Here is a 22,957-nt window from a genome sequence, read left to right as displayed (position 1 = left end):
AGGCCCTTAATTTGGGATGTATTTCTTTGTCTTATCATTTTGACTCCTCTGTGTTTATTTCTATGTATTTGACAAATCTGCTATTTCCCAGTCTTGGCAGGTGGCCTTATATAATAGGTTTCCTTTGGGGCCCAGTGGCATGGTCTCCCCATTACCTGAACCAGATGCTCCAAGAGTATCTTTGTGTGAATTGTGTGTGCCCCCCTATTGTAGCTGAACCTTGATTGCTGTTTGCTAGTCAATAGGTAGGGTAGTCCCTCAGGGTGATTGGCTGTAAGGACTGATAACGACCACAGTGGGAACTGAACCTATGGAATGTGATTCACCCCAGTGGGGCCTGGTGCCTTTTGAGATCACCCTTTGGGTTTGCCTTTTTTGGAGCTAATTGAGTGGTGTTCTATTGTAATGTGAGGTTGGCCATCAGGTGTGTTGGTTCTGGGGCTTCTTGAGTGGGGATCCAGTACAGGCTAAGTTCAGCCACAGTCTGTGCTGGGACCAGGGCTGTATTGTATGAGCTACAAAGTAATCCCAGGTTTGCTAATACCTGTGCTAGGCCAGGAGGCTTGTGGAAGAAGACACAATGTGACTTGCTGGCAGTCACTGCCTTCTTGGGGCCTGTAGACTTTGGAAGAGTTTAAGAAAGTGTGCAGTGCGGGCCACATCTGCCCATTAGCCACAGCCACTGAAAGAGCCAAGGGCAGTGTGTACATTGGATAGAACAGAGTCTCAGGGAGTCGACAGGGCTTGGTGAGCAGTACTTACTGGATTGATATAGATTCAGATTTGGTGCCAGTCTCTCCTTGAAGGCTGTAGAGACAATGACAGTCCTTTCCCCAAAGCCACGCATTTCAGTTTCTCCCCACATGTCTCTGATGCCTTTTGAGCTTTTTGCTGGTGCTTAGGGTGAGTGCTTGTGAGTGACTGAGCCTGTGAGCAGGCCTTCTAGGAGAACATCTGGGTTTCTAGCAGCTCTTCATTTCACCAAGATTGGACTGAATAGCCACTGAATTTCACAGCCAGTTGCTGTGGTGACTTCTCTTCTCAGACCTGGAGTGTTGGTCCAGGGAGCCTAGTGTGGAGCTAGGACCTCTCGATCCTCAGTGGGGACCTCTGCAGTCACAATGTCCCTCCTGATTGTCAACTGCCACACATGGGTTGGGACCAGCCCACTTCACACCTCTGTCTCTCATACCAGTCTTAATGTGGCCTCTTTTTTATATCCTTAGTTACAGGAGTTCCACTAGTTCAGCTAGTCTTCAGGTGGTTCTCCAGGTTGATTGTTATATAACTGAGCTGTAATTTGACCTGGCTGTGGGAAGAGGCAAGCTCAGTGCTTACCTACTCTGCCATCTTGACCAGAACTCTCGGACCTCTGAAGTCTTTAGCACAGCAGTTGATCAGTACTCTGTACACTCTTTTGACTTAAAGACTTTTCCTGCCTTTTAGTTGCTATAATATTTAGCTTCCATTGCCAAATAAATATCCCCAGTACAGATAAAAACAGTATTGTATGAAGTGTGGAAAGGTAGAAATATGGGTCTTGTTTTGGAGAGAGCAAACATTTCCCAGTTTAAATGCTACTATATAAGAAGAACTAAACTGGTCATATGAAGATACCTTATAAAGGTATCTTCAGATCACTTTTAAAGTGAATAAAAGAGCAAAGTCAATGACAGACAAGATGGAAGTCACGGACCTTCCTCTTCACGTACACTGGAGTGATGCAGTCATCAATGAACTTCCTTAAGAGCTTCCTATAGTCCAGGCACTGTGCTAAGTGCTCCAAGTGCATCCCGTTCTAACTCTACTACCACCCAGTGAGGAAGGCATTAACTCATTTTACACACAAGGAAACACATTTAAAGTTCAAGTAACCTGCCCAAGTTTACACACCTGTTTGTATCTGCGGACTATGACAAATCAATTTAGAATCACTAGTATAACAACTAGAATAACTGTAAATATGTTATTTTCTTTTTATTACTAAAATTATGAATGACTATAAATCACCAGACATTCAAAAGATTTTTTAAAAAATGAAAAGGTATTTAAACAACTTTGAAAAATAAAGCAGAACATTACTAATCCTGAGACACAGGAAACTGGAGTTTTTTTGGGAGGAGTCAACATTTAGAAAAAAAATAATGTAGGCTGGTTCAACCAATGGTTATTATTTTCATTATATGATATGATGCCTTTCATTCTTGACTTACATGTTTCCCATGATTTAACTTATTGGAATAATATATGCTACACAATTTACACATAAAAATGGCAAACAAGAGAAATTCGGGCACCAATGTGATGTACACAATGTGTTAACAAATGTAAATAACATACACATTTTATGTCATAGGTCTGTCATGGAAATGAATACAAGACGTAGTCAATTACAAAAACTGCCTCTTTTCAATTATTCTGTATCATTGATGTCAAGAAATAAAATGTGAATGTCAAAAAAATCAAATTAAAAAAAAAGACACTTTTCGTGCCTTGAATACATTTGGCATCTTAGGTTCCCAATTACTGTTAGCGCCACAGGTAAGTGAGCTGCTGCCTTCAAGGCAAAATCCCTCCAGGCATTCAAATGTAACCTGTGCTTTGTAGTAATATTTTTTCCAAATCCTGACACCAGTCTTCCATTCTTGAGTACTGGATATTGACATTTGACCATTAAAAGGTAGAGAAATTTCCATAATGGAAAGCTGCTTTAACATAGGACAGAAAAACTACTGCAAAGTTAGTAATTTCCACTGGGGACAAAGAGACAAGGTGGGATGTTGATTTTAAAAAAATCTAATTCCAAGTAAACAGATATAGAGAAATCTAGTATTTTCCCACACAGAAATGACTGTCATTGTAGTTCATTGGTTTCCTTTATGTTTTATTTTGTGATATTTTCTTAAAAATATTTTTTTCAATTAAAATCTTTAAAAAATATTTTTTCAATTCTATTTTTTCATTAACATTGACCCCCCCCCACCCTTATATCTTCCTCCCCTCTGCAACGATTACATTACTGTCCATGGCCATGAGTCCTTTTTCCATTTTTCTCAATCCTTTATGTTTTTCCCATACTGACATATTTTGAGAAATGTCTGACTACCAGATACAAATTCTGGGAAATTTCAAAAGCAAATTTTTATTCTCTTTAGGGATTAAAAAAAGTCACGCTGATACTGATTACAGTACACTGCTTTCTTTAACAAGGCAGGAAAGACTCTTGTGAGAATGTTACACTTGTGCTCAAATATAAACATTGAAAAGAAGCTAGCCCTGTAGAGACATAAAAAAAGAAAGTTCTTAGGTGACAACAATGTATATGAACTGGGATGTTTAAAAAATAGGAAGGCCAGTGAGGTTAGGGCTGTGTTTACCAAACATTTTGGACTATAACTCAATAATCAAATATCACATTTTACATTGTAACCCAATGTATAATCCTCCAGCCCTGAGATAAAGTTAAAAGTCAATACTTAGACTCCATATAATTTTCAATTATACTCTTCTGATTAGGAAATAAAATGCTGACCATGACCTAGATTGGTTTCAGGACCCAGTAATGTGTTTGGCAGAATTTGGAAAAAATGAAACAAATAAACAAACAAGCAAACAAACCACACCTTGAGCTGTGCAGTAAGTAAAAGAGATTATGAGATTAAATCCTAGCAATAGATAAGGGCCAGTAACATACAGACTTATTAACCAGAAGAGTGGTTTTCCTCCGCACCTGTAGATCTGAATTTCCATTTTTTAAAATTCCAATTTTCAGGTATGGTGTCCATTTAGCTTGAATTATTTCCTTTAGCAATTTTTGTAGTATAGGCTGGATAGTGAGAAAATCTCTTACCTTTATCTCAAAATATTTTCACTTCATTTTCAGGTCTGAAAAAAATTCTCCTTGAAAGAGATTTCTCGGTAATGTGTTCTACTTTTCTTTTAGTACTTTAGCAGATATTATTGTCTTCTAGTCCCCAAAGTTCTGCAAGTGTTCCAAGAGAAGTCAGTTCTCACTCTGTGTGGGGAGGGGCAATGTAGTATGTATTCCTCCCCTTTCTCAGGACTTCTTTTACTTTAACATTTGATTTTAGTAGTTTTATCACAAGTGTTTCCATTTAGTGAGGATTTCTTGGTAAAATTTTAAAATTTATTTAACCTGCTAGAGTCACTCACATTCCTGGACTTGTGGGTTTTGCTATTGTGGTTCAGATGTAAATAATTTTGGGTCAATATTTATTCAAATAATTGTCCATACTGTTGTTTCTCCTCTCTTTCTGAAACTCCAATAACATGTATAATTGTTTGCTACTCTTCCCTACATTATCTCTCTGTATATTTTTAATATTTTTTCAAATCATGTTGGATACGGTTGTCCTGAATTTAGGTTCACTGAGTTTTTTTCTGTTGTGCTAAAATGCTATTAGTCACATTAATGATTTTAAGTTAGGTGTGTACTGAATTTAATTAACATATAGTAAAACTCTTTTGAGTGTAGAGGTTTATGAGATTTCATAAATGGACACACTGACCGAGTAATTACCACCACAGAAAAAACTTTAAGAAGTTCCATTACATCCAACAGTTCCTCACTTAGTATTCAACACTCCCACCCCCATCCCCCAACCACCTCCCTCAACCAGCCAACCATTGATCTGTTTTCATCCCTATAATACTGATTTTCCAGAATGTAATTATGACTAAGGTTGCTAAGAAGATTCTCACATAGGGTTCTATGTGCACATGTTTTAGTTTACTCAGATTGCAGAGCTGTATGGTAAATGTATACTTAACTTTGTAAGAAACTGCCAAATTGTGTTCCAAAACAGACTTTGTATTCTTTAAAAAAAAAAAAGATTTTATTTATTTATTTCTAAAGAGGGGGAAGGGAGGGAGAAAGAGAGGGAAAGAAACATCAATGTGTGGTTGCATCTCATGTGCCTCACCCTGGGGACCTGGCCCGCTACCCAAGGCATGTGCCCTGACTAGGAATCCAAATGGTGGCCCTTTGGTTCTCAGGCCAGCACTCAATCCACTGAGCCACACCAGCCAGGGCCCACTTTGTACCCTTAACAGCAATGTTTGGATGTTCCAATAGTTTCATATCTTTTCCAGTATATGGTTCTATTACGTGTTTGCTTTTGCTTTAAATTTCAGCCATTCAAGTAGATGTTTAATGGTATGTCACTGTGGTTTTAAATTACATTTTTGTATTTACTGATCATATTAAATCTTTTGAATAGATTTGAATAGAGCTATTTCATCAAAGTAAATATAAGGGTGGCAGAAGTACAAAGTAAATATAAGGGTAAAAAGTTTCTTAATAAAATTGGGATGTTTTCTCATTATTGTGTTTCTCTCTATATAACAGATACAAGTCTATTATCAGAAATGTGCTTGCCAATATTTTATTCCAGTGTTTGCTCTCATTTAATTTTTGTTCTTGGTACAATGTCTTTTGAGAGAAGAATTTTTCAGTTTCTAAAAAGTCCAATTTGATCATTATTGTTCATTCAAGGATCAGGCTTTTAGGACTGTATTTAATATTTTTTTGCCAAGTCACAAATATTTTGTTTTCCAGTGTAAGTGTTATAATTATAGGTTTAAATTTAAGTCTAAGATCTATTTGCAGTAAATGATGAAATATGGCATCAGGATGGTGTCATATAGTATAATTCCCCTATTATACACTAAACATGTATAGAATATTTAGTAATGTCCTCTTCTTCATTCTTGATATTGGCTGTTTGTATCTTCTTTTATTCTTATCAAACTGGCTATAGGTTTATCTATTTTACTGATCTTCCCCAAAAGCCATTTATTTATTTTATTTATTTTTTCTCTTTTCAAATTCATTGATTTCCAGTTTTACCATTTCCTTGTTCTTGATTTAATTTGCTCTTTTTTTTTCAGTTCTTAAGATAGAAGTGTATATTATTGATCTGAGACCTTTCTTTTTTTCTAATGTAGGTATTTTCTGTTATAAATATCCCTCTTAAGCAATGCTTTTGCTTTGTCCCAGAAATGTGATATACTGATATGTTATGTTTCACTTTTATTCAATTCAAAACACTTTTAATTTTTTGTGACTTGTTCTTTGATTCATTGATGAGTTAGTATTGCCTCATAATTTTCAAATATTTGGGGATTTTACAAATGCTATGTTTATTTTTATTCTACATTCATCCCATTGTGATAAATATTTATTATATGGTAAATGAATTAAATTTTTGGAAATTAAAAAAAATTATCTTATTGCATAGAATATGTTAATAGAATTTTTTCTATATGCACTTGAAAAGTGAAACTTTGCTTTTATACAGTGGTTTCTTTCTTTCAAGAGTCAAACACACTCCAGCTGTCTCCCTATTTTTGGTCAGGCTCGGATGCCTTAAACATTGCTTTTTATGTACAGGCATACTTTGGAGATACTGCAGATTTGTTCCAGACCACAGTAATAAAGGGAGTATCATAATAAAGTGAGTCATAGTAGTTTTGCTGCTAGGGGTCTAATCTTCCATTTGTAAAAATTGTAACATCTATTAAGTGCAAAATAGCAAAGTGCAATTAAACAAGGTATGCCTGTATGCTTTATCCAGAGTTTATCACTCTTTTTGGTGAGAGGTTTAGTCTTTTACATTCTACCATTTCCTTTGGCCAGAACTCTTATATGTCCTGTATTATAAGACTTTATTTTTAAGCCAGTGTATGTTTTATAATGCTCTCAAGCAAAAAAGTCTTAATTCCTGCACAGACACAGTAATTCACAATGTATACAGTGAAGTACCAAGAACAGTGGGGTGAGGAGTGGGGAAATCTATAACTAGAACTATTTTTTATTCTATTTGTCCCATAGTAAATTCATTTAAAAACTAGTTTAACAGGAGGAGCAAACTCATATGACTGTTTTGTTAACTTTTTGGCAACAGTACTTTGAAAGTGTCTCTGTAATATTTACAAATGAAGAAAGAAAGAAATGGAAATATTACCTTTACAATGAGTAGGGTCATTGCTCCCTACATTATGCCCAGAACAAGTAAGCCTGCTCTCTCCAACAAGTGAATATTCATCTGGTCCATTTGAGGGATTACAACTATAAGTTACTATGTCATTACATTCAAATATGTCCTTCTAGCTATTCATATATTTCCCATTTGATATTTTTCCAGGAGGTTGACATATAATCCTTAAAAATAGAAAAAAAAGACATAGAAGGCAAAAAAAGGTTTAGAGATGAAGACAGTATTAGTAACATCCTGTTAACTACCTTCAATATATTTATTAACATATGAATTTTTACAATCTAGTTGTGACTCTAATATTCATTAAGAAGAAAGTTTCTATGACAGAATGTATTATACCAATTCAAAACACTAATGTAGAAATATACTTTTAGAATAAAAGTAGTTTTCTTCATACCAAGAGAAGATACCTATGTGAAATAGCTATATTATCTTCAAGGTCATTCCAAGTTTTGCTCTCATCATTAGAGAGGTCGACAATTTAATGAGAAAAAATGCTGGTGATTAAAAATAAATCTCAGTGGTCATTGAGAAAGGCTTCCCAGTTTATAAATATATCCATGTGTAAATCAGTGGTTCACAGGTAGATTCAGACATTGCTGCCTTTTATCACTTTCATCCTTAAGAGTGTACAGTGAAATTTCCAATGCCTGCAAATTGTTTGCTAATGCAACACACTGAATCCAGGCGTCTTCCTCTAAGCCAAAACTTGACGACATTTGAAAAATGTCAAACATCACCTGTTACTAAAGTTTTGATTTTCCATGTAAAAGTTCCATAGTCAAGTATGTATCAAGCTTATGAGTTCTTAAAAATGAATATATAAATATTTGTTGTTAAAATTTATCAGTTTTTGTTCTAAGATAATGGATATCAATTGACTCACCCCCCTGAAGATAAGCTCTGTGGGGTCTTTGTTAATTTAAAAGCATAAAGGGGCACCCAGGGGACAGAGTTTGAGCACTGTGGCTCTAAACTCTAAAGGGAAAATATACTTACTTTCACACTGTTGGGGACTGTCACTCCGATCCACACTATTTCCAGAAACTTCACAGTATACAATTTTTGTTCCAAGTAAGTAATAACCAAATGAGAAAAGAAAGATTACTACCAAAAAGAAAGAAAATAACCAAAAAAGAGAAAGATTTCATGTTTTCTTTATGAGTTAAGAAGAAGCACATGATTATAAATAAAATTTGTATGTGGTTGTTCTTCTGCACTATAGTAGTTTGAGGCAGAAGTTTCTTAAACAAAATCTGTTGAACTGCTAAGCAAGTTGGCAACTTAAAGAGGTTTTGCATTTGAACATGCATAGGCCTAGAGAAAAATGTCTAAATACACCTGTCATTGCCTGACAGTCTGGCCTCTTTTCTATCTCCAGGAGGCACATCAGCATTCACTTCTCTAAACTTGCTCACGCCATTCGGCCCAGTAAAACTCCCAAGTAGAGAAATCTGGCCCTTGAGCTTACCTGCCTGGATTCACATCCCAGCTGCCAGACTAACTTGTTGTTTGATCTACCCTTAATGTTTCTCTTTCTCAGTTTCCCCATCTATGAAAATAATATAATGGTATATACCTCACAGGGTTGTTCTGAATAGTAGGTGAATTAGCATCTGAAATACAGTGAGTACTCTGTAAGTTTTAGTAAGTTGTTTTGAAATAATTGACAATGGCTATAGGTAAGGAGGGCAAGAGAAGGTAAAGCTGGTCTAATTCTGGGATGGGGACAGAATCCATAAGAAAGAAGTGTTTGCTGCTTTTGGATTGTTTGTGGGCAACAGTTTGGAATGTGCATGTGTCCCAGGATGCAGTGGAGACTGGTGGGCAGCTATCCTTCTTTAGGTTAGACTATTTCCTGAAATAGCTCTTCTCTAAACACTATGCTGAAATAGGTCTGCAATGTGATTCAGTGGTTCAACATACATTTAGGGAAGTGAGCAGCTTTTCTCATTGTTTCTGCCCTTGTCTCTGTTAACCAATATCTCCTTGCCTCTTTCTCCTACCCCTCCAGCCTTCTTGTAATTTAATTTCACACATCTCAGAATCTTTCTCGTCAAAGTTAGAAACCAATATCAAATGCAAAACTGGATAATTCACAAAATTGTGAGCATTTACACTTTTAAGCATTCAGTAGATCAAATAGAAATTAGAAAATACTTTGAAATGAATAAAAATGAAAACATAATGTCCTAAAACTTTTTGGATTCAGCAAAAGCATTTCCAAGGGAAGGGTTAGGGAAGGGTTCATGGTTATAAACACAACAAACAACAAGAGCTCTGCAATCAACAACCTAACTTTATGACTTGGGAAATTAAAAGGATTAAATACAGTGTTACCCAAAGAAAGTAAATACTAAAGTTTGGAGCAGAGATAAATAAAACATTGTAAAGAAAAACAATAGAGAAAAATAAATCAAACTAAAAGTTGTTTGGTCAGAAAGATCAACTAAATTGATGAAACTTTAGCTAGATGGAATAAGAAAAAAGACTCAAATTACTAAATAAAAAATGAAAGTGGGGGCATTAATACTGATTCTACAAAAATACAAAATATTTTAAAGTACTATGAACAACTTGATCCAACAAACTGGAAAACCTGGATAAAAGCAGAAAAATTCCAGAAACACAAAACTGACCAAGACTGAATCATACACACAAAAAAGATGACATCTGAGTAGACTTTTAATTTGTAAGACTTAATCGGTAATCAAACATCTTTCGAGAAAGAAAAGCCAGAGACCATCAGGTCTCACTGGTTTCACTGGTGAATCCTACCAAACATTTTAAGAAAAATATGAACGCCTCGTACCAGGTGTTCTCAAACTTCTCCAAAGTGCTGAAGAGGAAAGAAGCCCTCAGAACTTATTCTATGAGAAGAGCATTACTGTGACACCAAAGGCAGAAAAAGATGACAAGAAAAGAAAGCCACGGACCAATATCCGTTCTCACCCTTGATGCAAAAATATGCATTAAATAATAGCACACAGAAACCAGAAAGGTTATCGACCACGCACAAGTAAGACTTATTCCTGAAATGCACGGGTGACTCAGTATAGGAAAACTGATCTAGGTAATCTGCCATAGCAACAGAATGAAGGGGAAAAAACCCAACAGTATCATCTCAACTGATGCTGAAAAAGGACTTAAAAGAATTCAACACGTCTGCATAGTAGAAGTACTCACCATCTAGGGATAAAAGGTAAGTACTCCCTAGGATAATAAATGCCATGCATGAAAAACTCACAGCAAACATCACATTCAATGGTTAAAATCTAAAAGCTTTTCTTTTAAGATCAGGAACAACACAAGGATGCTCACTTTTGCCACTTCTACTTAACAAAGTATTGGAAGTTCTAAGCAGAGAAATTAGACAAGAAAAAAGATATAAAAGGCATCCCAGTGGGTTAGGAAGAAGTAAAATTGTCACTATTTGCAGATAATAAAATCTTAAATGTAGAATACCCTAGAGATTACACTCACATATATATACACAAATTCTGCTAGAACTAATAAATGAGTACAGCAGAGTAGCAGTATACAAATGCAATATTAAAAAATCAGTTGCATTTTTATAGTGTATTATATTTAGCCTCCAAATTCATATTTTCACAAATTTTCAAATATTAAAAGAGCCCTATAGAACAAGGCTACTATCAAGTGCTTGATAATTGTTTTTCAGACCTTCATTCTTTGTAGCAGTCTGAGAAATAAGGGTTCCCAACTAAAAGGTCTTGAGCAGTCTTGTGGTCCAGAATAACCAGGTCAAATTTCTTCTGACACTTTACAGAATTATCGCAATGTAATAATATCCTTGGTGGGCAAATCTACCTCTCGTTCTGTAAGCCCTCCTTCAACTCTGAGGGTTGGTCATGTAACATAGGGTGCACTTTGTTGTTAAAGTAATGTCACTATGATTACTTCATTTTTAATGCTAATGATAGACATATTCTTACACATAACACTATAAAATTTCCCTTTTCTTCAATTTAAATTTCTATTCATAACCTATCTGTTCAGTCTCCATAAAAACCCTAAGAGCTGACTGGCTACAAGTCCAGCTTGTCACACAGAAAGCAAGATGAAATCAACATTATGGGAATGCTTAGGAGAGAACCAAACAGAAATAGAACTAGTAACATTTACCTCATCTCCCTAAGGAGCAACTTACCTCTCATTACCATCATAGTGAGCCTGTGATCCAAACGGGTGAGTTCTGTTTTCATAGACCACTTCACCATTTGTGGGCTTCCCTAGCTGTGGGCATCGTTTTTCTAAAAGGAAATTTTCAAATTTATTGTTTTTTAACAATTTTAAAACAGATTTGAATCAAAGTCAAAATTCTACATTGGTCTTTTATTTTTAAATTTTATACATTGTTCTCTTTTTAAAATTTTAATTGTTGTTCAAGTTTTCTGCCTTTTACCCCCATCCCAGCCCTCCCCCAGGCCCTCCCCACCTCCCTCTCATCTCCACCCTCTCAACCTGTTATTGTCCATGTGTCCTTTATACTAGTTCCTTCAAACCCTTCCCCCCTCCCCCTGAAATTCCTATCCCTCTTCCCTCTGGTCACTGTCAGCCTGTTCTCAATTTCAGTGTCTTTGGTTATATTTTGCTTGTTTGTTATGTTGTTTAGGTTCCTGTTAAAGGTGAGATCATATGGTATTTGTCTTTCACCGCCTGGCTTATTTCACTTAGCATAATGCTTTCCAGTTCCATCCATGCTGCTGCAAAGGGTAGGAGCTCCTTCTTTCTTTCTGCTGCATAGAACTCCATTCTGTAAATGTACCATAGATTTTTGATCCATTCATTTACTGATCAGCACTTAGATTGCTTCAAGCACTTGGCTATTGTAAATTGTGCTGCTATGAACATAAGTTCTTTTGGATTGGTACTTCAGAGTTCTTAGGATATAATCCTAGCAGTGGAATTGCTGGGTCAAAAAGCAGATCCATTTTTAGTTTTCTAAAATCCTCCACAAAATATTGGCAAACTGCATCCAACATTACATTAAAAAGATCATATATTGCTTTCTAAATTCATTTAACTATTTAAAGCCCAAACTTAAGCTTCAGATTTACCCTGATAAGCAACTGCCAAGAAAAAGGTTCCCAGATTTTCAAAGACATTGCTATCTAACATGCACACTCCCATGAGAAAATCAGTAAGACTACCATAAGAGTATCAGCTAATTTCTCAAAGGAAATTTTGCAGACTAGAAGGACCTGGCAAGAAGTATTCAAAGTGATGAAAAGCAAGGACCTACCACCTAAATTACTCTATCCAGCCAAGCTATCATTTATAATGGAAGGGCAGATAAAGTGCTTTCCAGAGAAGGTAAAACTAAAGGAGTTCATTACCTCCAAGCCATTATTACATGAAGTGTTAAAGGGAACTATACAGAAAAAAAGATCAAAACTTTGAACCCTAAAATGGCAAGAAATTTACAACTATCAAGAACTGAATCTAAAAAACAAACTAAGCAAACAAGTAGAACAGGGCCAGAATCACAGAAATGGAGATCACATGGAGGGTAATCAGTTGGGAGGGGGAAGAAGGAGANCGTCTTCCTCTAAGCCAAAACTTGAGGACATTTGAAAAATGTCAAACATCACCTGTTACTAAAGTTTTGACTTTCCATGTAAAAGTTCCATAGTCAAGTATGTATCAAGCTTATGAGTCAAGTATGTATCAAGCTTATTTTTCTCAAAGGAAAAGTTCCTTCCTTTCTCAGAAGGAACTGGCAAGAAGTATTCAAAGTGATGAAAAGCAAGGACCTACCACCTAAATTACTCTATCCAGCCAAGCTATCATTTATAATGGAAGGGCAGATAAAGTGCTTTCCAGAGAAGGTAAAACTAAAGGAGTTCATTACCACCAAGCCATTATTACATGAAATGTTAAAGGGAACTATACAGAAAAAAAGATCAAAACTTTGAACCCTAAAATGGCAAGAAATTTACAACTATCAAGAACTGAATCTAAAAAACAAACTAAGCAAACAAGTAGAACAGGGCCAGAATCACAGAAATGGAGATCACATGGAGGGTAATCAGTTGGGAGGGGGAAGAAGGAGAATGGGGGGGAAATATAGGGATTAAGAAGTACAAGTTGGTTGGTACAAAATACACAGGGGGGTGTTTAGAACAGTATAGGAAATGGAAAAGCCAAAGAACTTATGTGCCTGACCCATGGACATGAACTAAGGGGGGGAGGAGTGACAGAGAGAAGTGGGGTATTGGGCAGGGGGTGGGAAACTGAGCAAAGGGGGAAAATTGAGGCAACTGTAATAGCATAATCCATGAAATGTATTTTTTATAAAATACCATAACAGTTTTGCTCATAAAAAACAAGAAAAGCACCATTGCAGCAGGAAAACACACACTCTCACAGGTGTAAAAATCTCCAGAGCAATAAAAAGAAAAGCTTTGTGTACTTACTTGTACAGGCCTCTTGGAGGGGTGTCCATGCGTTATCAGGCTACCAAACAGCAGTGGTAGAGAGAAAAGGTACAATACACTTGTATCCTAAATGACATTGAAATTCAACTCTGTCCCCATGATGATAAAGACGTGCAGGATTATTCCTGAGCATCATAGACTCGAATCTCAGTGGATCACCACAGACATCTGGGCATAAGAGAATAAGAACAGGCAAATGAAGTGTTTTATCTTTTCACCAGCCAGGGACTGTAGTCTGGCAGCAGTTAGATGGTGTAGAATAAATGGAAAGGTCCTTGGCAAGTTTTTAAATGCTTGCTTCATGCTTTACACAAGTTGAGGATATGCTGTGCTTACTTTAAATAACGTTCTATTAGCTTTTGCTTTGTTGGGGAGTAAGGTAAATATTCACTCCACAGTAAATTGAAATGACAAATATCAAGGCTGGGGTGTCAAAAATATATATAGTTATGCATCTTTTCCTCCTTTTTTTCTGAGTTCATTCCACACTTACCTCTACCCTAAAAAGACTTCCATAGTATATAGTCCTGGGTCAGATTACTCTTCCATAATTTGAAATACAAATGGATGACGACTTGTCGTTTCAGGCTCAGTCTCCTCTCTGAAGGCAAGTTTTCAAAGGACAGAGAAGCATATGTATTCTCTGTACCCAGTGGGTGCTCAAGAAATGCTATGTTATGATGTGATTATTAAATAAGCATTGTACATTTCATAGATCAAAATAAATACAGACTAAACTATTTCAAAATATAAGACTTCATGTCATATGGTTCATATCAGTGAACTGAGCATTTTATATGTGAATAGATATTTAGATATCAACATTTACTACTTCAACATTTCTTTGATGAAGAAAGACTGCTTTCTTGGACATTATTTGAAATACAATTTAATCTCTCTTCATTGATCAATGGATCATATATTCTCTCAGAAGTGCTCTGAGTTAGCTGTTTGGGCTGTGCGTCCAACAATTCCTTATGGTAAAATTTCTATATTGCTTTGCTATAAAACTTTTTACTTTGGAGTTTTTTTAAGTGGGATTTTTTGCCTGTTATGATTTCTACCTCAGCAATTTTTCTTTCCTTTAAATTATTTGTGGGCTGGAAAACCTAACAAATGTGTTAGAACAACTACGTAAAATAATGTGCTGGAGATGCATTAAGCCATAAAAGGCTAAAAGAATGCAGAGGCCTCTCCTACAAGGTTAAGGACCTAAGGAGATAGGAGAAAGGTCTGTTTTGAATCCTGAGAAACCTTTCCTCTCTTACTCCTTGAGTCTTGCTCTTTGGATTGAGAGACTAGTGAGGAGAACTCTAAACAATGGAAATTTTACTCTTATTTCATATCTTCTAAATTCTAAAATCCTGTCTATATACACAGTTCGCCATTTCATTTCTATCACAGACTATAACTGACCTACTGGCAAAATGTTTCAACATTTCCACTATGCTGACCTTGGTGTCTGAATACAACTGCCTGAAACAAAACAAATACAAAAGGCAAACAGCATTTTAAGAAAGAGGATTAGTACAGAGGTGAGTTTTACTAATAACTTACATTGATTGAGTATAGTGAGGCAGACATTCTTAAAATAGGAAAAAACACATGGGCTAGAAATGCTATATAATTCCACTCAGAATACATAATATCATTTCAGGATTTCCCAGAACCACCAAGAAAGGAATCACATAACAACATGCCTGTGATTTAATTGTATAAGTATTCTTTGTTTTATGCACTCAGTCTTCGTAACTACGTTATCTGCTTTGTATGGAAAGCAGGTTAAGAAGAGAGGAAGCCCAATATGACTCTCATATATAGTCTCTGCATGGGAAAAGAAAAGGAAAAGTCAATTGGCTGCTTTAATCTATTCAACTAATTCAAAGTATTTCTTCCCACGAACTTGCATTATGAAAGGCATGCTTACAATAATGTGCAGAATTTAAAATACGGTTAGCTACCAGTTGATTACTTGGTTTATATATTGTGATAATTGAGTCTAATATCACACATTTTAATAATCAAATTTCTTGCCTTGCTCAGAACATTGAATTTGTTTCTAACAACGATGTTCAAACTAAACATTCCCAGATGCACAAATACAGCATCTTGATTTAGTTTTTTTCTAGGTAGTTTAAGTACAATTATTACTTGGCTGTAATACTATATTTCAACAGTAGGTGACATTATGTAATATGATGGGCTGCATCTAGAAAATTTTCCAATGTTCAAGGTGAGTTTTAGGAAAACGATATAGTTTTCTGGCCAAAAGAACTGTTCATCTTGTCTGCATCTGCCAACACTGGGTAAGTACTTTCTACCTGTTTGCAAAAATTAAAACCACTTTCTCACATGAGGACACACACAGCTCCACCCAGATGGTGCCTTCAGAAAATCATGGTCTCTGACCAAACTGGAGCCCAGTGAAACCTGACCATCCTGCTCCTTCACTCACTGTCTATACAACCTTTTAAAGACTTTCTCTGCTTCTCAAAATACAGACTCTGGCATCTACACCAGTCCATTTTATTTCTCACGTCCTCATTTCTAGGTTTACAAAATCACTGAAATGACTTTGAAAGTCATTAAGTGGCCTTCTTGTTTTTCAATGAATCCTAACATCTTTAAAACTATTTTTTATTGAATCCTAACATTTTCTTTCTCAGTAATTCCAGTGACTCCATCTATAACAGCTGGGGCTAGTGATCATTCTGTCTTTGCTCCTTTCTGTCTCAAAGTCTCTTTGGTTTCTGGGTCAGCACAACCACCGTGGTTTGTGGCTTGTCCTCTGGCTAGTTTTCCTTCTCTGCCTGATCGGATAATGGGATGCTCCTAATAGTCTTTCTGGGAACTCTTGTTATTTCATTCTGCGTACCCCCTGGGTGGGTAGATACACTCCCACAGCCTTGTTACCCCTGAGAAGAGCTGCCTCCCAAATCCCTCTCCATCCTAGACCTCTCTACGTGGGGTGCTAGGTCTACATATGCAGTGCCACTCCACACAACTCCACTCAGGAAGTGTCATGCTTTCTTAAGTAACATAATGAATTCACCCTTTTGATTCTTCACATTCACACATACCCAGCAAACAAGTTACACTGTTTCTGCAATTGAATGCCGTTCATCCTTTTCTACAGCCACTGTCATTCATCTGGATTGTGACCAGTTTCTAGATGGGTCTCCTCGCCTACCTTGGTGCTATCCATTCAATCCATTTTTCATCATGCTACCAGAGTAATGTTGCTGACACAGTAACCAAGGACCTCCCAAGCCAGATACTTTTCAATGGATACCCAATGCCCTCAAGACAAGGCTCCTTGAGGAGCCTTAAGATATCGAAGGCTCCTCAACATGGCTAAAGACTTTTACACTACAATCTGTCACTATCTGAATCCTGCTTTCTCTTGCACACTATTGTCAAACCATATTCATTTCCTTGTAGTGGCCATTAAATTTTTATAATTGTGTTCATATGCTAGGCCTGCATGCATCATTTTCCTTTTTGACCCTGCCATTCTTCCCACCCACTCACCCTTCAGCTCCATCTTAAATTTGACTCCTTCCTTGAGGCTCTTGACATCTCTCACTTAAATATTGAGTTGTGTCCTCATGCTCCCCCATTTTCCTCTTATACACTTTTACTCTAGTAATTGTTTATTTTTTATGCTCTCTATGAGACTGTCACCCCCTTGAGGACCTCGTCTCATTCATTGCTGTACCTATCATCAGAGGTGAATGAACAGTTATCAGTTCTAAACACTCTCGGATAAACATTTGATTCTTTACTGTTCAGCCAGCTTGTCTTGGAGATATCTCCAAATCGTAATTTTTCCTTGTTATTGTTATGCCTGTGTTCATTTTTTATTAATTTATTTATAGATATTTCCCTTTATCAAATTTCTTTCATGTCAAAATATTTATGCTTAGTTTATTATGTACTCATTTCTCATTATTGTTATTATTAGAAATGGCTTTTAAATATTACCAAAGCTGAATTCCAAAAACTGTAAGGTTATATTTTTTCCTAAAGTATGGCAGTGGTTGGTTATGAAAGATTCTAGTACTTGATTCTTATAACAATAGTGATAGGAATAATTTTAGAAATAGCAAACATAGAGCACTACCTGGGTCAACCATTATTTCAAGTGCTTTTTAACTAACTCAATCTTCGTAACTACACCATGAATTGAGTACTCTTTCTCCCTCTTCAATGTGAGCAAACTGAAGCATAGGCAGGTGAAGTAACTTCCTCAAGAATACATTCCTAGTAGGTACCTGATCCAGGAGCCAAGCCAGGCAGCCTGGTTCTACTTCAAACACTGCTTCCTGTGTGGAACACTTGCTTGCTTACACCAACACGCCCTGTTTGCAATTTAGTCCTCAAGAAGGGGTCTTCTACTAAGCCTGGAGAAATTAAAGCAACACTACTTTAGATTCGCATTGTGCTAAGTCCAACAGAAGTGCTCAAGGTGCCCTAAATGGACAGGTAATGACATTGCAGTCTAAATTTTATGGTGATAATGATTCACTCCTAACTACCCTGTTCCTTGTTACAATTAGTCACTCTTTGATCTAATTCTACGCCTTTCTCTTGCCTACTTTGCTCTATGCTGCCACAGTGGACAGCTCGAGAGTCCATGAATGCCCTGAGCCCTATCAAATCCCTCGGTTTTTGCTCCCACTGCTCCCTGTGCTCTGCATACCCTTCCCCGATGCTCAGCTCTCATCTTGTGGACTTAATCCACTCAACATCTCCTCGAGAAAGCATTTTCTCCTTCCCCCGAGGAGGCAGTGACCAGTCCCCTATTCCCGGACTCAGTCTTCTACATGGATCTCTCGGGTCACTAGCAGATGTTTTTGAGTTTATTAGTTAACATGGCTGACTCCACTCATCCATGTGGCCATAAGACCTAGCACAGAATGTCCCCCATAGTAACTATTCAAAAAAATATGATACTCAATGTACCAGTGCTGTCAAATAAAAAAGAATGGTGAAGATGTTGTAATGAATACAGTATTGAAAATAATCATTTAAAACTCTATGCACTGGAGAAGAATTTGGATATGTAATTTGTTTTGTTGCCTATCTGCCAGTATCCTGGTAACCTACCAATTGACAGGCAAAGGGCTGGTGTCTTTACATTGTAATGTGCAAACTAAGGAAACTAAGAAACTATTGTGTTAAGCGCTTATTGATCTTAGTTTTTTTAATTAGAAAGAAAGAAAAAAACAAAATAGTTTTAGAGAACACATGTAACAGTATACTACAGGTTTTGTCCAAAAAGAAGACCCCTTCTGGAAGAGTAAGATTGCTCCTGGAAATACAAGTGTTCCCTCCCACAAGTTCCTAGCATTTGACAACTAACTCTGAGGTGCAAGCCTCACACGCACAACACTGTCTGCTTACAAATCCACCTTCTGAGCTGCTTCACGAGACAAATGTTTATTTTATCCACGTTTTCCCTGCCCAGGAAAGTGATTTCTCATTTTTACTTTGTCTGAGTTTTATTTTATTCTGATTGTAACTTTCAGCCTGAAACTTAACCTTGTTGTCATCCCGTTCATTTCTAGTTTTGTTACTTTCCATGTTGCACCCTACATTTTACCTTTCTGTATTCCAAATTGCATTCATAGGGTTCTTCAACTCTAGTGTTAAGCTGATACTAAACTTTATTCTTTACAAATTTCCTCTAGTTTTCCTACCACCACTGTTCCCTTCCCTCCCTCATACAAACACATTTTTTGATGGTCAGTAACAAGAAGACTGGAGCAACATGAGCCCTGCAGGCTCTACAAAAACGGGAGAAGACAGAGAGCCTCTCCAACCCTCAGCTGTCTCTGTCTTAGCTTGTCAGGCACCACTGAAAGGCCATCCTAAGCATGGCTCTTGAAAGAACCTTTCCCTTGGAGGCAAGAGAGATTTGTTCCTGGGCTCTGACCCCCGGCTAAACATTATACTTCATTTTCTGACACTGAATAGTTATACAAATATGTTGATACTGAGGCAAAATAATTGGACATTTGCAACCACAAATGTGACAAGACAGACAAGATCTCTGTATTCCAGTGGAGAGAGGAAAGACAGTTTTGGAAGAGCAACTCCAAGTAAGGGATGATTGGAACTGGAGTGTGTGTGTGTCGTCTAGAGACAGTTCCCTCAAAGACAGTCCCCCAGGGGGTAAGATCGAAAATGAGTCTGAAAGATAAGAAGCAGCCAATTATGAAAGAGGCGGCAGGAGAATGTTCCCACACGGAGGGGCAGCAAGTGCAGAAGCCCCGAAGCAGCAGAGTTGGGCCTGTCTCATGAGCACAAAGGTCTCCCCTTGACATGTCATTTGTTAAACGCTGTCAGAGAATCATGCTCCTTCCCCGCTTCTCTTATGGTTTGGTTACTGTCTGACAGTCCCAATAAATTTCAGCAAATGTTGACTAATTGCCTATTGTGTGCCTAGATCTAACAGTGGGCAAAACACAGTCCCTGCTTATATTCCAGTATGTGTTTGTGTGTGTGTGCATGAGTTCAGAAAAAATAGTGAAATAAGGATCACGAAAGTAGGAATGGTTTGTTATTGCTCACCAGTGTGGCCCCTGAACCAGCACAGAACCTGGCACATAAAAGGCAAATATTTATTGAATGAATTCTGCTAAGGAAAGAACGCAGCATGCAAACTGTATATAATAGGATCCTCAAATAATTGGGGCATAGACACACAAGTGAACATAAAGACAGAAGGAAACATACCCAAGTATTAAAAATAATTGCCCTTTCATTGTGTACATTTTATACAATACACATGATTTTTAGCACACACACACGTACTAGTACGTGTGTGAGCTTTTGTTTATGAGCTCTAGAGAAAAATGATATTACAGTTACTTACCAATCATTTCTTAGGATACTCTTTTCTGATTAGGTCTAGTTACACAGTAGTTTTTAGGTTGTTCCAGACCTTACCTCAAATAGAATCCGATCTAATGAAAAAAGGGGAAAAAAACATTGCCCAAAAGGCATTTGGAGATAAAATATGATAATGTCTATATTGGATGGGAATAGGAAGATGACTCCACGTTTGTTTTTAAAGCAACAGCCTCAAACCAATAATACAATTTTTGAGCCACAAAGAGTCTGTTACTTTATGTACAAAAAGCACTGCACACCCTTCTAAAATCCTCTAAGTCCGGCCCTGGCTGGCGAGGCTCAGTGGATTGAGCGCGAGCCTGCGAACCACAGGATCCCGGTTCCGTTCCCAGTCAGGGCACAGCCTGGATTGCAGGCCGGCAGGGAACTCACAAGAGGCAACCATACATTGATACTTCTCTCCTTCTCTCCTTCCCTTCTCCTTTAAAGNCAGTTACTTATCAATCATCTCTTAGGATACTCTTTTCTGACTAGGTCTGGTTACACAATAGTTTTTAGGTTGTTCCAGACCTTACCTCAAATAGAACCCGATCTAATGAAAAAAGGGGGAAAAAACATTGCCCAAAAGACATTTGGAGATAAAATATGATAATGTCTATACTGGATGGGAATAGGAAGATGACTCCACGTTTGTTTTTAAAGCAACAGCCTCAAACCAATAATACAATTTTTGAGCCACAAAGAGTCTGTTACTTTATGTACAAAAAGCACTGCACACCCTTCTAAAATCCTCTAAGTCCGGCCCTGGCTGGCGAGGCTCAGTGGATTGAGCGCGAGCCTGCGAACCACAGGATCCCGGTTCCGTTCCCAGTCAGGGCACAGCCTGGATTGCAGGCCGGCAGGGAACTCACAAGAGGCAACCATACATTGATACTTCTCTCCTTCTCTCCTTCCCTTCTCCTTTAAAGATAAATAAATAAAATCTTAAAAAAAATAAAATCCTCTAAATCCCAGACCTAGGATCTAGACCTAGCTCTCGAGGGTTCCTTGAAAAACATGTGCTCCCCAGCCCCCAGGCAGAGCAAGCAGTGAGCTTCCTTGCCGCCCACCCTGTACCCCTGAGCTCCCCCCAGGCCAACCCAGAAGGGCCTAAGCCGTCGTCCCAAGGACGACATCAAGCCGTCCCGGGAAGACCGAGCATAACCTCCCCATCGGCACAGCACCGGCTCTAGCAACATACCTAGGCACCTGGGCACACCTTGAGCACCGGGTCTGCGCTTCCCATCCCGCTTAGCTCAGTCGAAATATGCAAGCTATTTCTATTTCTTGGTCCCTGGCAAACACCGGCCCCCGCCCGGCGCCCCGCAAGGCTCTGTGACGACCACCAAGCAACCTTCACCCCTGGCACTTCAGGGCCCCACTCCCCTTGGATCCGGGCACAGCACAACCCTGAGGAGCTCTAGCCACGCCTTCGCCCCAGCTCTGCACCTCCAGGGTCGACCAAGTCCCTCGCCTCTTGTCGGACCCACCAAACAAATTCCCCTCTCCCCACCCTCAGCTTCGGCCGGCCCTCTCCCCAACACGCTCCAGGTTGCCTACAGAGCTCACATCCTCTCTCATCCCCTAGCGGAGGTTTTGGGTAGCAGGAGCACTAGGGCCACAAAAAGGATCCCAGAGACGCACCCAGAAAAAAAGGGGCTCGCGGGACGGGGGGGAGGAGCCCTGAGCGGCGTGTGAGACGCCCTCATTTTCCAAAAGATCAACTTGGAAACCTGAGAGACACTCAACACTTACCTTTTTGAACGCGGACACCACACGCAACCACCCCCACCAGACTCCAAAGGCGTCCAGTGACGCACCGCTGATGGGCGTGGCCTGAGCCGTGACGTCCGGGATCGGGCGGGGCCAAACGTCGGCGTCACGTTAGGTCTGGATGGAATGCGGCGGGTTTGACCTGTCGGATCCCGCTGGCGGCCGAGGCCCCGCCCGCGAGCGCGCGGGTCTGAGTGTTCTCCCGCCGACCCGGAAGCACCCCTGCCGTTTGGGAGACCTGGTGGTTCACTGCCGTGTTCATAGTTACCCTTTTCAAAAGCTGGTGTATAATGAGAGGTGTCATTATAATGGTAATGTGTATATCTCAAAAAGATTTAGAGGAAATAAACCCCTTCCCCTGCAGTTCTATTCAGTTAGCTCAGGATGTATTGAGAACTTACTATGAGCCAGGTACCGCGCTGGGTCAGTGGGTGCTACAGCAGATACCACCTGCCCCTGCTTCCAGGGAGCTCGTAGTTTGTGCAGGTTCTAGCAGGTCACGCTGTCAGGGCAGTGTAACGAGGGATCAGGCTTGTCCAAGGTGCTGGTGTGCCTCATGGAAAGGTCACGTGCATACTTTTTAAGCCCACTTGGGTGGGCTCTGGACTTCTGAGGGGCTGCCGCCACCCTGCCCCTTTGCCTGGAGTGCCAGCTCTCCTATAGCCGGGCTCACGGAGACCCCTGTAATTCCAGGGAATGAAGCTTTGGGGAGATTCTCTAGCCCTCCCTCTGAACTAGGAGAGTCTTCCTCCCTCATGCTGCTCCTCACCCCAGGGGCTTCGGGGAATGATGGAGTTGCATGCAGTC

General features: G+C 38.7%; 1 pseudogene; it reads right to left on the bottom strand.

Moving 5' to 3' along the window:
* Nucleotides 1-397: 397 nt before the first annotated feature.
* On the bottom strand, nt 398-22,086 carry LOC118980777 (membrane cofactor protein-like; annotated as a pseudogene).
* Between the last annotated feature and the right edge of the window lie 871 nt (nt 22,087-22,957).

Source organism: Sturnira hondurensis, unplaced genomic scaffold (genome assembly GCF_014824575.4).
Source record: "Sturnira hondurensis isolate 20B ecotype Veracruz unplaced genomic scaffold, ASM1482457v3 Scaffold0023344, whole genome shotgun sequence".
NCBI classification, from domain to species: Eukaryota; Metazoa; Chordata; class Mammalia; order Chiroptera; family Phyllostomidae; genus Sturnira; species Sturnira hondurensis.
This window is presented reverse-complemented; position numbering and strand designations above follow the sequence as displayed.